Here is an 11,883-nt window from a genome sequence, read left to right as displayed (position 1 = left end):
GCTGAATTCCATAAGCCGGTTGAAAACCTTGTCAATTCTTTGCTCAAGTAAGCTGTTTGGGAGAGGTTTGAGATTCTTTGGTGCAAAAATAGCAACATTCCATCACATGCTAACAGTTACTGATGGATAATCAAGTTTGATCATATTTCCCAAGCTGTCTGTCCCTCTGTCACGTTACTACATGGATACCCTTTGCACAGAGACAAGATACCACAACTCTGTTGCTAACCAGAAAACATCCTCTTGCGTGAGCTCAGGCCCCACTCCAGGCTCTGCGCTCCCTCTCTCCCTCTCTCTCGGCCCCTCGCTTGGGCGCACACTCTCAAAAATCAGTGTGAGTTCACGTGGGTCTCTCCAAATCACAGCTACCTCTCTTCCTCTTGCCTCCTCCATCTGCTCTTGGCAGTTGCTATGAATGACTCCATATACTCAGGGCATTAAGCGTCTTTCTGATCTCACATTCATCCCTAATTCCAATGGCCAGGTTTGCAGGGCAGTCAGTACAGTCCTACACTTCCTGCCTCTGGCCAGTAAAACATGCGCCAATATACAAGGCTTTCAGTGGGCAGACTTTGGTCTCCTTTCCAAGCCTTTAGCCCTGTTTCCATTTTAGATGCTCATCTCCTGCCTTTCTACCTGTACGTGTCTGCCTAAAATGTTTCTCTTACATCGACACCATCTAAATTCCATCCATTGTTAATTCGGAAAGCATGTAGGCAACTATGACTATCCCTATGTGTCAACATTCTTAGAACATTGGAAGTAGGGGAATAAGAAAGTTAAGCTGTGGAGCACCTGGGTGGCTCAATCGGTTAAGCATGCAACTTTGGCTCAGGTCAGTCTCACAGTTGGTGTCTGAGCCCCTGCGCTCCTTGCTGTCAGTGTAGAATCACTTCATATTCTCTCTCTCTGCCCCTCCCCCGCTCACCTGTACACTCTCTTAAAATATATTTTTTAAAAAGGTGTAAGAGGAAGAATTAAAGAAGCCAATATAATCCTTACAATTCTACAAATGTTACTCCTCATTTGAAGCACAGAAAAGGAATAAAAAGGTTTAGATGTTCACAGTGACGGCTACTAAGTGGCAGCTTTGATTTAACCCCTCCATTATTCCCCACAGCAACTTCCAATTTCACTGTTAACCCTATAAGGCTCAACTAGTGTTCAGCTTTAGTTTTAGACTGTTGTGAAAAGAGCTCATTCTAAGCTAATACTAGACTTGAGTCTCCTGTTTTGAGATGTGCTAGAGAAAACCAATGAAAATTTTCAAGAGGCAGAAAAAAGTCAAAGGCATCAAAATGTGACTTCAAATAAAGTCAGTCACAGACTCTAATTATGGTTAGTCATAGGGCTAATAGTGTAGATGCAGGAAACTTGTTCCCCACAACACAGTTTCTACAAGGGGAGTCACAGGAGCATCTGTATCCCCACATACATATATGCCTACACAGTTCTCTGTCTCACTTCCATCCAGTTAGGTCTCTAAACTGCAGATGCTGACACTTTTAGTCTCGGCAATTTCTTTCTGTCCACATGATTCTAGAGCTACAACATCCCCACTGACTGGGGCCAACTTGAGCTCTTTCAACTCTCACTAAATTCCTCGCATATTCTCTCTCTCTCTGATCTGGAGACCCTTTATGTTGAAATAATCTTAATGCTTTAATCAAGTCATTGCAAGACTGTGGATATGATGGTTTTTGAAGAAAAGCCTTACATCAGTTAAACCTGCTAGTTGATTTCTGTTGGAATAGTTTACTACCACGAACAATTAGTTATTTATCCCTAAGGGCACTGAACTCCATCAACAGAGGTTTTCTGTAACCAATGATGATGAGAAATTGGAAAAGTGCAAGAAACCTTTATGTTGTTTGTGACCATTTTTTTTTAATGGAAAGAAAACGAAGTCTGGCAGGAATCAATCCTATATTCTTAAAACTTCTTATGAAAGATTTAGAATAAGCCCTACTCTGAATTTTTAAATTTTCGTGTATGTGGTACAGTGTGTAAATATATACTTAAGCTAGAAGAATAAATTAACACCATTAAGTGACTTGGGAGAAGAATAACAAGATGGGAAGAAACTCACCACACGTAGCCGTCAAGAGCATATCGTGACATCATCTTTTTCAAAATTACATTATGCGGGGCACCTGGTGGGTAAGTTAAGCTTCCAACTCTGGATTTCGGCTCAGGTCATGATCTCACGGTTCATGAAGCTGCCCCCCGCATCGGGCTCCGTGCTGACATAGAACTTGCTTGGGATTCTCTCTCCCCCTCACTCTGCTCCTCTCCCACGTGAGCATGCACACATGCATGCGTGTGCTGTCTCTCAAAGATAAACCTCACACACACACAAAATTCCATTGTGCAAAAGCCATACTATGGTTCTATGGTCGAAGTAGTCCCGTTGGCACCAACATCCCAGCCATGTTGTAGGCCAAAATGATCGTTTTCATGCTTAAAGAAAAACCAAAACCTGTGGGATCTTCTCTGAGTAAATGTTCAAGTGTTTCAGTGGTTCAGATCCACCTTTAAAAATTACTTTTCAAAATTACTTTTTAAAACTATCTCTGTGACCCACCTCTGGGCAGATATATGGGTCAGTTCCACACTATTTGAAATGTTAACTCTGTTGCCTGACAACCATCATAAAGTGCAACCGTAAGTCTACTGTGACCCAGCACTTGCTGGAAGGTTTTCTAATGTCAACTATAAATCTCTCTCGTGTTATCTCAGCTGTGGTATCACATTATGTTGAGTCCTCAGGAGGCGGGTTACTAGACCTATTACCTCACCAACCCCAGCATTAGGGGTTCAGTGAGTCACTGCATTAGATACAAGTACAATGACTTTATACCTTGACTTTCATGGATGGTTGATAAGAAGACAGACCTATTTCTAAATGTTCATAGATGTTCTTCATAACTGTTTTCCTAGTTAGCCGTGCTCTTTCCCATGGCTCTAAATGACATGTATCTTGATGATTCCCAGTTTTGTTTTTGTTTTTCTTTTTTCTGATCTATACCTCTTCTCAGAACACCAGATCTGTATGTATTCAGCTGCCTAACGGTCTGTTCATTTGGATGCCCCATGCATATCTCAAATATAACATGTCCAGAATGGTGCCCTTGACCCCCATCTCGTCGAAACTTGAGCCCAACCTTTCCCAGGTTGCCCATCTTCCACACTTCATCCAGTTCTGCAATTAGGAAACTGCAAATTCTCCTTGCTGTCTTTCTTACCCTCACCCTCCACATCCAATTCTCCAACAAGTCCTATGAAGCCTAGCTCCAAATTATATCTGACCTCCCTCCATTGCTTTCTCTGTCCCTTACCACCCTCATCTGTCATCACTCTCTGTCCAGACCACCTTCATCTCTCAACTAAACTACTCCACTGGCCTCCTAACTGATCCTTCCATTGCCACTCTTGTCACCTTCCAATATTCTCCACCCATAAAGTGGTTAGATCACATCTCTCTCCACAGAGACCTCCAATTACTTTCTACTGCACTTAGAATAAAATTGCAAGTCTTCCTATGGACTGCCAACGAGGCTGGCTGTGATTTGACCCTTCCTACCAGCCCCATGGCTTGCTGAGTTCTAGCCACATGAATAATCTGTTTCTTATCTTAGGCCCTAGGCAAACTGTCCTCTTCCTAGAATTGTTCCCTCTCTCTTTTAGTATGACCAAGTTATCTGTCTCCTCAGAGTACATATGTTGAAGGCCTAACCCTCAGAAGGTGGAGATAGGGTATTTACAGCAGCAGTCAAGTTAAAGTGGGCCCCAGTCCACTAGGGTATCTGTGTAAGTGGGGAAATTTATGAACATGCATAGGGGGACGATGATGTGGAGAGACATCACAGGAAAGATGGCCATGTACAAGGCGAGGAGAGAGGCCTGGACAGATCCTTCCCTCACAGTCCTCAGAATGAACTACCCCTGCTGACACCTTGATTTTGGACTTCTAACATCTAAAGACCACAGGTGAGACAATAAATTTCTCTTGGTTAAGACACCCTGTCTGTGGTACTTTAATACAGCAGTCCTAGGAAATGAAGACATCATCCTTCTGGTTTCCATGTACATATCATCTCATGAGGATGTCCCACCCATCCTTGAGTAGGTCCCCCCTTATCCTCTGTCACAGTTCTGCTAACCAGGTAATCTACAGGTTCTCCCTACATTTGCTAGCACCCGTGCAGTTAGGAGAGCTACATAACTGGTCCTACCTGTCCAATGAAATAAAGAAGCAGTAATAAGCATCACTTTCAGCCCGAAGCAGTGAAGAGTCCATAAACATTGCTCTAATATTTCTCTTTCCTAGTGACAAACAGGGCTCATGCACTACCAGACAATGGAGCCTCCTTTTCAGATTGGGAAGAAGACAAGGGTGGCCTCTGTCACTGCTTCCTTTCACCACCCTATCAGGGGAACTAACATTGCAGTCGGGCAAGAAAAAGAAAAGGTGAAGGATCAGAAAGAAAATGACAGTGTTGGGCACATTTATGGTTATGTATGTAGAAAATCAAAAAAATATCTGTTAAGAGTTTTAGTAAGAATTACTTGATAAGATTTAGTATTTGGGTATCAACAATTTCTATATACTGGTATCAGGTAAAAATTAAACTTGTAACAGCTATCACTGTTTAAAAACTGATAAGGAAAAGAAGACAATGTGGTAGAAACCTGGGCATGAAGCTTGAGTGGGCAGTGAATTCATAGAAGAGATTCAAAAGGTGAGCACACAAAAAAGGCTACGTCACAAGTAATAAGGAGAACACTAAGATACCATTACACCCTCAAGAATGGTTAAAATGCAAAAGACTGAATTTCAAGTGTTCTCAAGAATTTAGAAAACTTTCAGGGGGCACTTGGGTGGCTCAGTTGGTTAAGCGTTCGACTTCGGCTCAGGTCACGATCTCATAGCTTGTGAGTTCAAGCCCCACGTCGCTCTCTGTGCTGATAGCTCCGAGCCTGGAGCCTGCTTCGGATTCTTTGTCTCCCTCTCTCTCTCTGCCCCTAACCTACTCACATCCTGTCTCTGTCTCTCTCAAAAATAAATAAACATTAAATAAAATTAAAAAAAAAAAAGAATTTAGAAGACTTTCATACATTACTAGCAGTGGTTTAAATGGTACAACCATTTGGGAAGACTACTAGGCATCCTCTACAAAAACATCCTCTATGTTCGCCTTGTGACCCGGCTGATATATGCACACACTTCAGTCAGGAGATACACATGAGAGTGCTCACAGCAGCATTCTCCATAGTAGCCAACAACCCAAATAACCCAAATGTCCACCAGCTAATGAGTAGCCAAATTGTGGGAGAGTCCTAAATGTCGTCCAGCCAAGTACAGTCAAGTACCACAGTGCGATAAAAATGAACGTAGCTACACAGACCAGTTTGGATGAATCTCACGGACATAAAGTTGAACAACAGAAGCCAAAAAGAATGATGTGTGATTCTAATCATATCAAAATAAAAAAAAAAACAAACAGGCAAAAATACAGTGTGTGTGCTATTTAGGTAGTATAACTGTAAAAAAAAAAATAAGCAAAGAGATGATTGTCATAAAAATTATGATAATGGTCATGTTTGTGGGCAAGGAGAGCTTCTTTGGGGCCGTGAAGCTTCTATTTCTTGACCAGGGCGGGGGGAGGTGGTGTCTCTCTTTCCAGCAATTCAGTCAGCTGTACATTTATGTCAATGTATTTTTCTGAGTATTACGTTTCACAATAAAAAAGATTTTTAAAAACCTTAATATAGAATTCTTTTATTAGAATTCTAGAAATTGCTTCTAGAATTCAGTTGCCAAAAACTTTTCTCTGCAAAATAATTTGCATGCTTGCTCTACAAAACAATGAGAACCATATAATCTAACATTTCACTTTTGTTTTCATTAGTTGCCAGGAAATCAGAACACATTTTGTGCTCCAATGGGGGGAAAAAAAACTCATCTCAAACTTCTGGTCTACACAGTTCTCTGTTCCTTTTAATTCACGCTGTGTGTGTGTGTGTGTGTGTGTGTGTGTGTGTGTGTGTGTGTGGATGTGTGTGTGTGTGGAGAGAGAGAGGGAGAGACAGGAACTCCTCTGTGTTTTAATATCATGAGTTTCCTCTGAAGTAGGTGGACAGGTCTTTAACAAGTTCGTGACATACAAAGATGTTGCAATTGGCATATGGCACAGTGGTCAACAGCTGCAACTCAGGACACCTAGTTGAGCTGTGTGGATTTGGGCAGATTACTTCTCCATGCTTCAATCTGTTCATCTGTAAAATGGAGACTGTAATATCTACTTCATTCGGTGGCTACATGGATTAAATAGAAGAGTGCCTTGCACATACGTAAATGTTAGCTATATACTCCTGAAAATAGGATACCAAAATTTCCCACAAAGAACCTCAAAGATTTGAGGAATCTAGCAGCAAGAACATCTGAGATTAGAAGTAGATTGCTCCTGGACAATCTGAAAGGCAGCAATAATCCTGTATGTTTCCTTCTTTAAGGGAACGTAATTTCATTCACATGTCACAAAAGGAATATTACGCAAGAGGCAACATTTTATATTAACAGTAAAACAAAAACAAAAACAAAAACAAACCCTTACTTTCATGCTTTACTTTTTGTAGAGCGAATTGGGTGTCACTGAAAAATGCAGAATTTCTATTTTCTGATGTTCTGTGGGAATACAATCCTAAAGAATCAAAACATCCAAAAATATAAAGAATGACAAAGAACTTCTGGTTAAATATGATGGACTGAAACATGCTTTTACTGACACTCCTTCCTAAATCCCTACCATGACAGTGAAGCAATCAAGAAGAGCAAAAGAGAAAATTAGGGACAAGGAAGGTCAGTGTCTGCAAGAAGCAGGGTGAGTAATGACTCAGCCGGGGAGGGAGCTGCCGGAGAGTCTGCGGGGAGTACTGGCAAGTGTTCGGAGAGCTGAGGGGCCTGGCGTGTGGAGATACCGCCTCCCCTGCAAGGTGGGGATGAAGGAGGAGGCTGCAAAGGAGAGCCGCGAAACGTCTCAAACAGGCGCGACAGATTCCCCCCCCCACCGCCCCCCATTTCTCCCGCCCCCTGTCCAGCCAAGAACCTAGAGGTTCATTGTCTGGAATAAACAAGTCAGAGAGGGTCTGGAATCTAAGCGCAAGTACAAGAGGAGGGCAAGGGTGACGCCGAACGCTGGAGGATTAAGTTACAATCTACCTCCAGAACCAGGCGGCCCCTGGCTGCTTTCTCCTGCCTGGTTCGGAGATGGGCCTCAGCTGGCCATCTATAGCCCCCAGAGGCATCTGAAGATCCCTCTCTAGAGGAACTAAAAGGCTGCAGAGAAAAGACCACCCCATGTTGATATCTGTATGTGGGGATGGGAGGAGGGTCACCAGATGACAAAGCTGGCCTCCGACCGGTCAATGTCCCCCCAAAGCCACCAGCCAGCCTGCTCCACCCCACATCCCTCACCCCAGCGCCCCAGGGTTTCACTGTAGAATGTGAACACACTGCTTAGAATTGGAGACACAGTTTCAGAACATCTCCACACAATGGAGAGAGACCAAAACAAACTAAGGAAAGTAACTCTTGGAAAATAGACAATTCAGAGACTAGGGGGAAAAAGTTACTTCTATCGGGAAAAGGTGAAATACTACACCCATGAAATAAGAATGTGTTGCAATAAAAAGGAATATTCTGAGAACAACGAACGACACAAACAAAAACCGTGACAGGTGAGATGACAAATTCAATGCAAGGTTTAAAAGCTAGAGGCCAGGAACTCGTTGAGCCAAATAAACAGCTAAAGAGACGAACAACAGAAAACATAGTTAGGGTTAATTCAGCTAATCCGATATCTGACTGACGTTGGGGAGTAGAAAAAAGCAGAGAGGAGAAAATTATTTAAAAAACAGTACAAGAGGGGAGGCTGGGTGGCTCAGTTGGTTAAACATCCGACTCTCGATTTTAGCTCAGGTCATGATCTCACGGTACTTGAATTTGAGCTCCGCGTTGGGCTCTGCGCTGGCAGCTTGGAGCCTGGAGCCTGCTTGGGATTCTCTCTCTCCCTCTCTCTCTCTCTGCCTGTCTTCTGCTCATGCTTTCTCTCTGTCTCAAAATAAATAACCATGAAAAAAAAATAGTCTTTTAAAAATGAAAAATAGTACAAGAAACTTACTCTTCTCGCTATAATCGGTTGGATTTTCTTTCATGTACAAGAGAAGGATGCTTAGCTGGTCCCGTGAGGAGCGTGCCAGTAAGAAGAGGCAGAAATGCCCCCCGGTGTGGCAAGCTGGAGGTTCCTGGTTAGCTTGGAGAGAGCGATTTTGGTGGAGCAGGAAAGGCAGAAGCCACAAGGGAGGAATCTGAAGAGCAAGTGCAAAGTTAGGAAGTGGAGCTAATTCACGAAGACACCATTTTTTTCAGAGTTTTTCAGTGAAAAAGAAGAAATCAACTGATAGGTCTGAGGATTAAAGGTAAACTTTAAAGTAAGAGACACGACAGTGTACTTGTACGCTAATTAAAAAAAAAACAGTACGAGAGGGGCACATGGGTGGCTCATTCAGTTGAGCATCAGACTCGTGATTTCGGCTCGGGTCGTGATCTCACAGTTGGTAGGATCAAGCCCCACATCGGGCTCTGTGCTGACAACATGGAGCCTGCTTGGGATTCTCTCTCTGCCTCTCTGCCTCTCTCTCGCACTCAAAATTAATAAAGTTTAAAAAATAGTAAAAATTAAGATGATTTGAAATAGCTGTCCTATCCCTGGTTCTTAGGTAAGCAAAAGACCACATTTATAATTAATAAAGAGAAAATGGAGGAGAAAATAAATTAGCCAGTTCAGGTGCCCCAAATACCTGTGGCCCCAATGACGGTAATGATTTCAAATCACAGGATTAGAGGAGGTGAAGTGAAAAGTACCCACCTCAATTCTCCATGGTTGTTATCTAATGCACATGAAAAAAGCCAGAGATCTATTCTGGTCATTAATGGATTTTCTAGAAGAAGTTTCAGTTCTTCTCCCACAGCATCTTCCGTGATTTCTTGTATCACTAGTACACTTATCTGATTAGTCCACATTTAAGGTCAGAAACTTTCATCATCTGCTTGCTCAACATGTCACTTTGTCTGTCATTCAGCAAGATTTACTACACGCTGATGGTATGTCCTTGTGGGTATACAGGTATCCTCAACTTGAGGGGGTAGAGATAGGTTGCAAAGAAGACCAAGTCTCTGCCCTCACAGTGCTCAGTGGTGGGAGGTGTTGGGCACCAGTGTGACTTGTCCACGCTGCCCATCATGTCTGACACACAAAAGGTTTTCGCTGCAGCCACAACACAGCGTGACCACCAGGGCAAGACAAAGTGGCACAGAAAACAGTCTCTCTGGAAGTCACCACTGCCGACACCTCTAGGAGGTGCTATTGGGTGGCAATCTGGGAGTCCCCAGGTGGAAGCAGGGCGTGCGGATGCTTCTTCTTCAGCTTAGGGGGTGGGGGAGCTTCTCTCTAACAACCCGAAGTCTTCTTCCTGAAGTGTCCACCCTAATCATTCTGCCAAATTCTGCAACTTCTATTCTGGGGAATCTGCATGAAGAACAAAACATGTCACCAGTACAGCAAGCAATGCAAATGTCCAAGACCACTGGTAACTACACGGCTGTCATCTCTGCGCACCCCCCCCCCCCCCAAGCCAACACCAGCATTGAGGGTGCTGCTGGGATACCGCTGGGAAAGAGCAGCATGATCCCCAAGGAACCCTCAGCCGCCTGTACCCCAGCTCCTGCCCAGGCACCGATGGGCCAGATGCGAGAGGAGAGGGTTGAGGACACGGAGACCTGGGCCTGCCAAACTCTAGTTTAAAACCAGAGCCGTGTGGGACTGTTAGTGGAGCTTCCAGAAAGGTCTCATTTACTTTCTGGCAGTGGCTACTTCACTGGAAGAATCAGATTCAACTTCAAGAATCCGCCATGATGAATGTTCTCTCTGTTTAAAATATCTGCTATTTCAATAGCCATCAAGGAAAAATATATGAAGAGTGAAAAGAGCAATAATGACCAAGAGGCATTTCCCAATCACAAAGATTGTTCCTATCCCAGAAATACTTTTATTTTACTTTTATAAATGCAAATAAGAACGGAAATTTAACACGGTCGCTTCCACCATGGAACAGGCTTTTGTAATTGCTGCCAAGTTCTACGATAATCATAAATGCCTCTCATTCATTCCCAAGCTGAGGTCTGATCCTTATGTTTCCTCATAGGAGGTCAGAACTCTCTGCTGCCTTTCTTCCAGCTAGAATCCAACCATTTTGCAACTTTCATTCTTTTTTTTTTAAATTTTTTTTTAACGTTTATTTATTTTTGAGACAGAGAGAGACAGAGCATGAATGGGGGAGGGGCAGAGAGAGGGAGACACAGAATCTGAAGCAGGCTCCAGGCTCCGAGCTGTCAGCACAGAGCCCGACGCGGGACTCGAACACACGGACTGCGAGATGGTGACCTGAGCCAAAGTCGGCCGCTTAACCGACTGAGCCACCCAGGCACCCCAGCAACTTTCATTCTTAAAAAAAGTACCGCACGCTGAAGTCGATCTTGGGTTTTGGACCTAGTTTTTGACAGCCAGGGATCTTGGGCTGCAGTTTCTCAGCAGGTCAGAGCCAACATAAGGAAGCAGAGAGACCTGGGAAGACAGTAATTGATAGTCCTGCCCTGGCTGTGTGAGCCTATGCCAGTCACTAACCTTCTCTGGACTTCCGTTTCCTCCTTTGGGATGTTGGCCAGGACGATCTCTCAAGTTCTTTCTAACATCCTGTGATTTCTCACATCCTGTGATTCTGTAAGTGGAGCCAACTAAAATAGGTCGCTCCAGGTGGCCTGTAAAGGAAGAATGTGGCCTACAGCTTTCTAGTTTCAAAAAAGTGGAACGGAATCTCCCCAGGTGGACACATACCACCTCAGGCGGAGGGAAGGAAAATCAGTATTAAGAAGCCTGACATGCTAAAAAGACAGGAGACCTGGCCTTTGTTTGCTGAGCCAGCTGGCTCTCAGGAATCTGCACGAGGCTGGAGAAAGAGCAGGCTGGCTCATCCAGCCCAGGGCCCTGCTAAGTCCTCAAGGCAGTCCTTTGTCTGAGGCTTACCGGAAACCAGAAGGTAAAATTTTTGCACGACAAATTCATATGTGCTGCCCAGAAATTAAAGGGCTTTCCGGAATGTTTAAGATTATTAACCCTTTTGTGATGTCATAGCCCCACAAAACTTCTCCGTTGCCCAGTAAGTATTCTCTTCAAGCCTCAGATTGAACAGTCAAGAGCTTACAAAAATTTTTCCTCAGTACCCTCGAGAAATGGTTTACATATAAGTTCTGTCCGTTTAAAGTGTGCAATTTGATGAATGTTGGCAGTTGTGGATACCCATGAAACTACCATCCTAGTCACAGCACAGAACATTTCGTTCACCACCAAAAGAGCCCTTGTCTTCTGCAGGCCACAGGCAGCAAGTGAAATGCTTTTTGTCACTATAATAGTTTGCATTCTCTAGAATTTTACATAAATGGACTCATACAGCCTGTATCCTTGTGTCTGGCTTCTTTCATTCAGTAGAATGAGATTCATTCATGTTGCATGTATTAGTAGTTTGTTCCTTTTTATTGCGAAATAGTAGTATATTGTATGGATACACTACATTTTGTTTATTCATTCATCTGTTAATGGGCATTTAGGTTGTTTCCAGTTTGGGGCTATTGTGAGTAAATATTCATGCGTAAGTTCAGCGAAGGAAACCATCAACAAAATGAAAAGATAACATACTGAATGGGAGAAAATATTCGCAAATGACATATCTGATAAAGAATTAACATCCAAAATAATTAAAGAACTT

Source organism: Puma concolor, chromosome A1 (genome assembly GCF_028749965.1).
Source record: "Puma concolor isolate L17-30 chromosome A1, mPumCon1.1.hap2, whole genome shotgun sequence".
In the NCBI taxonomy this organism is placed as follows: Eukaryota; Metazoa; Chordata; class Mammalia; order Carnivora; family Felidae; genus Puma; species Puma concolor.
This window is presented reverse-complemented; position numbering follows the sequence as displayed.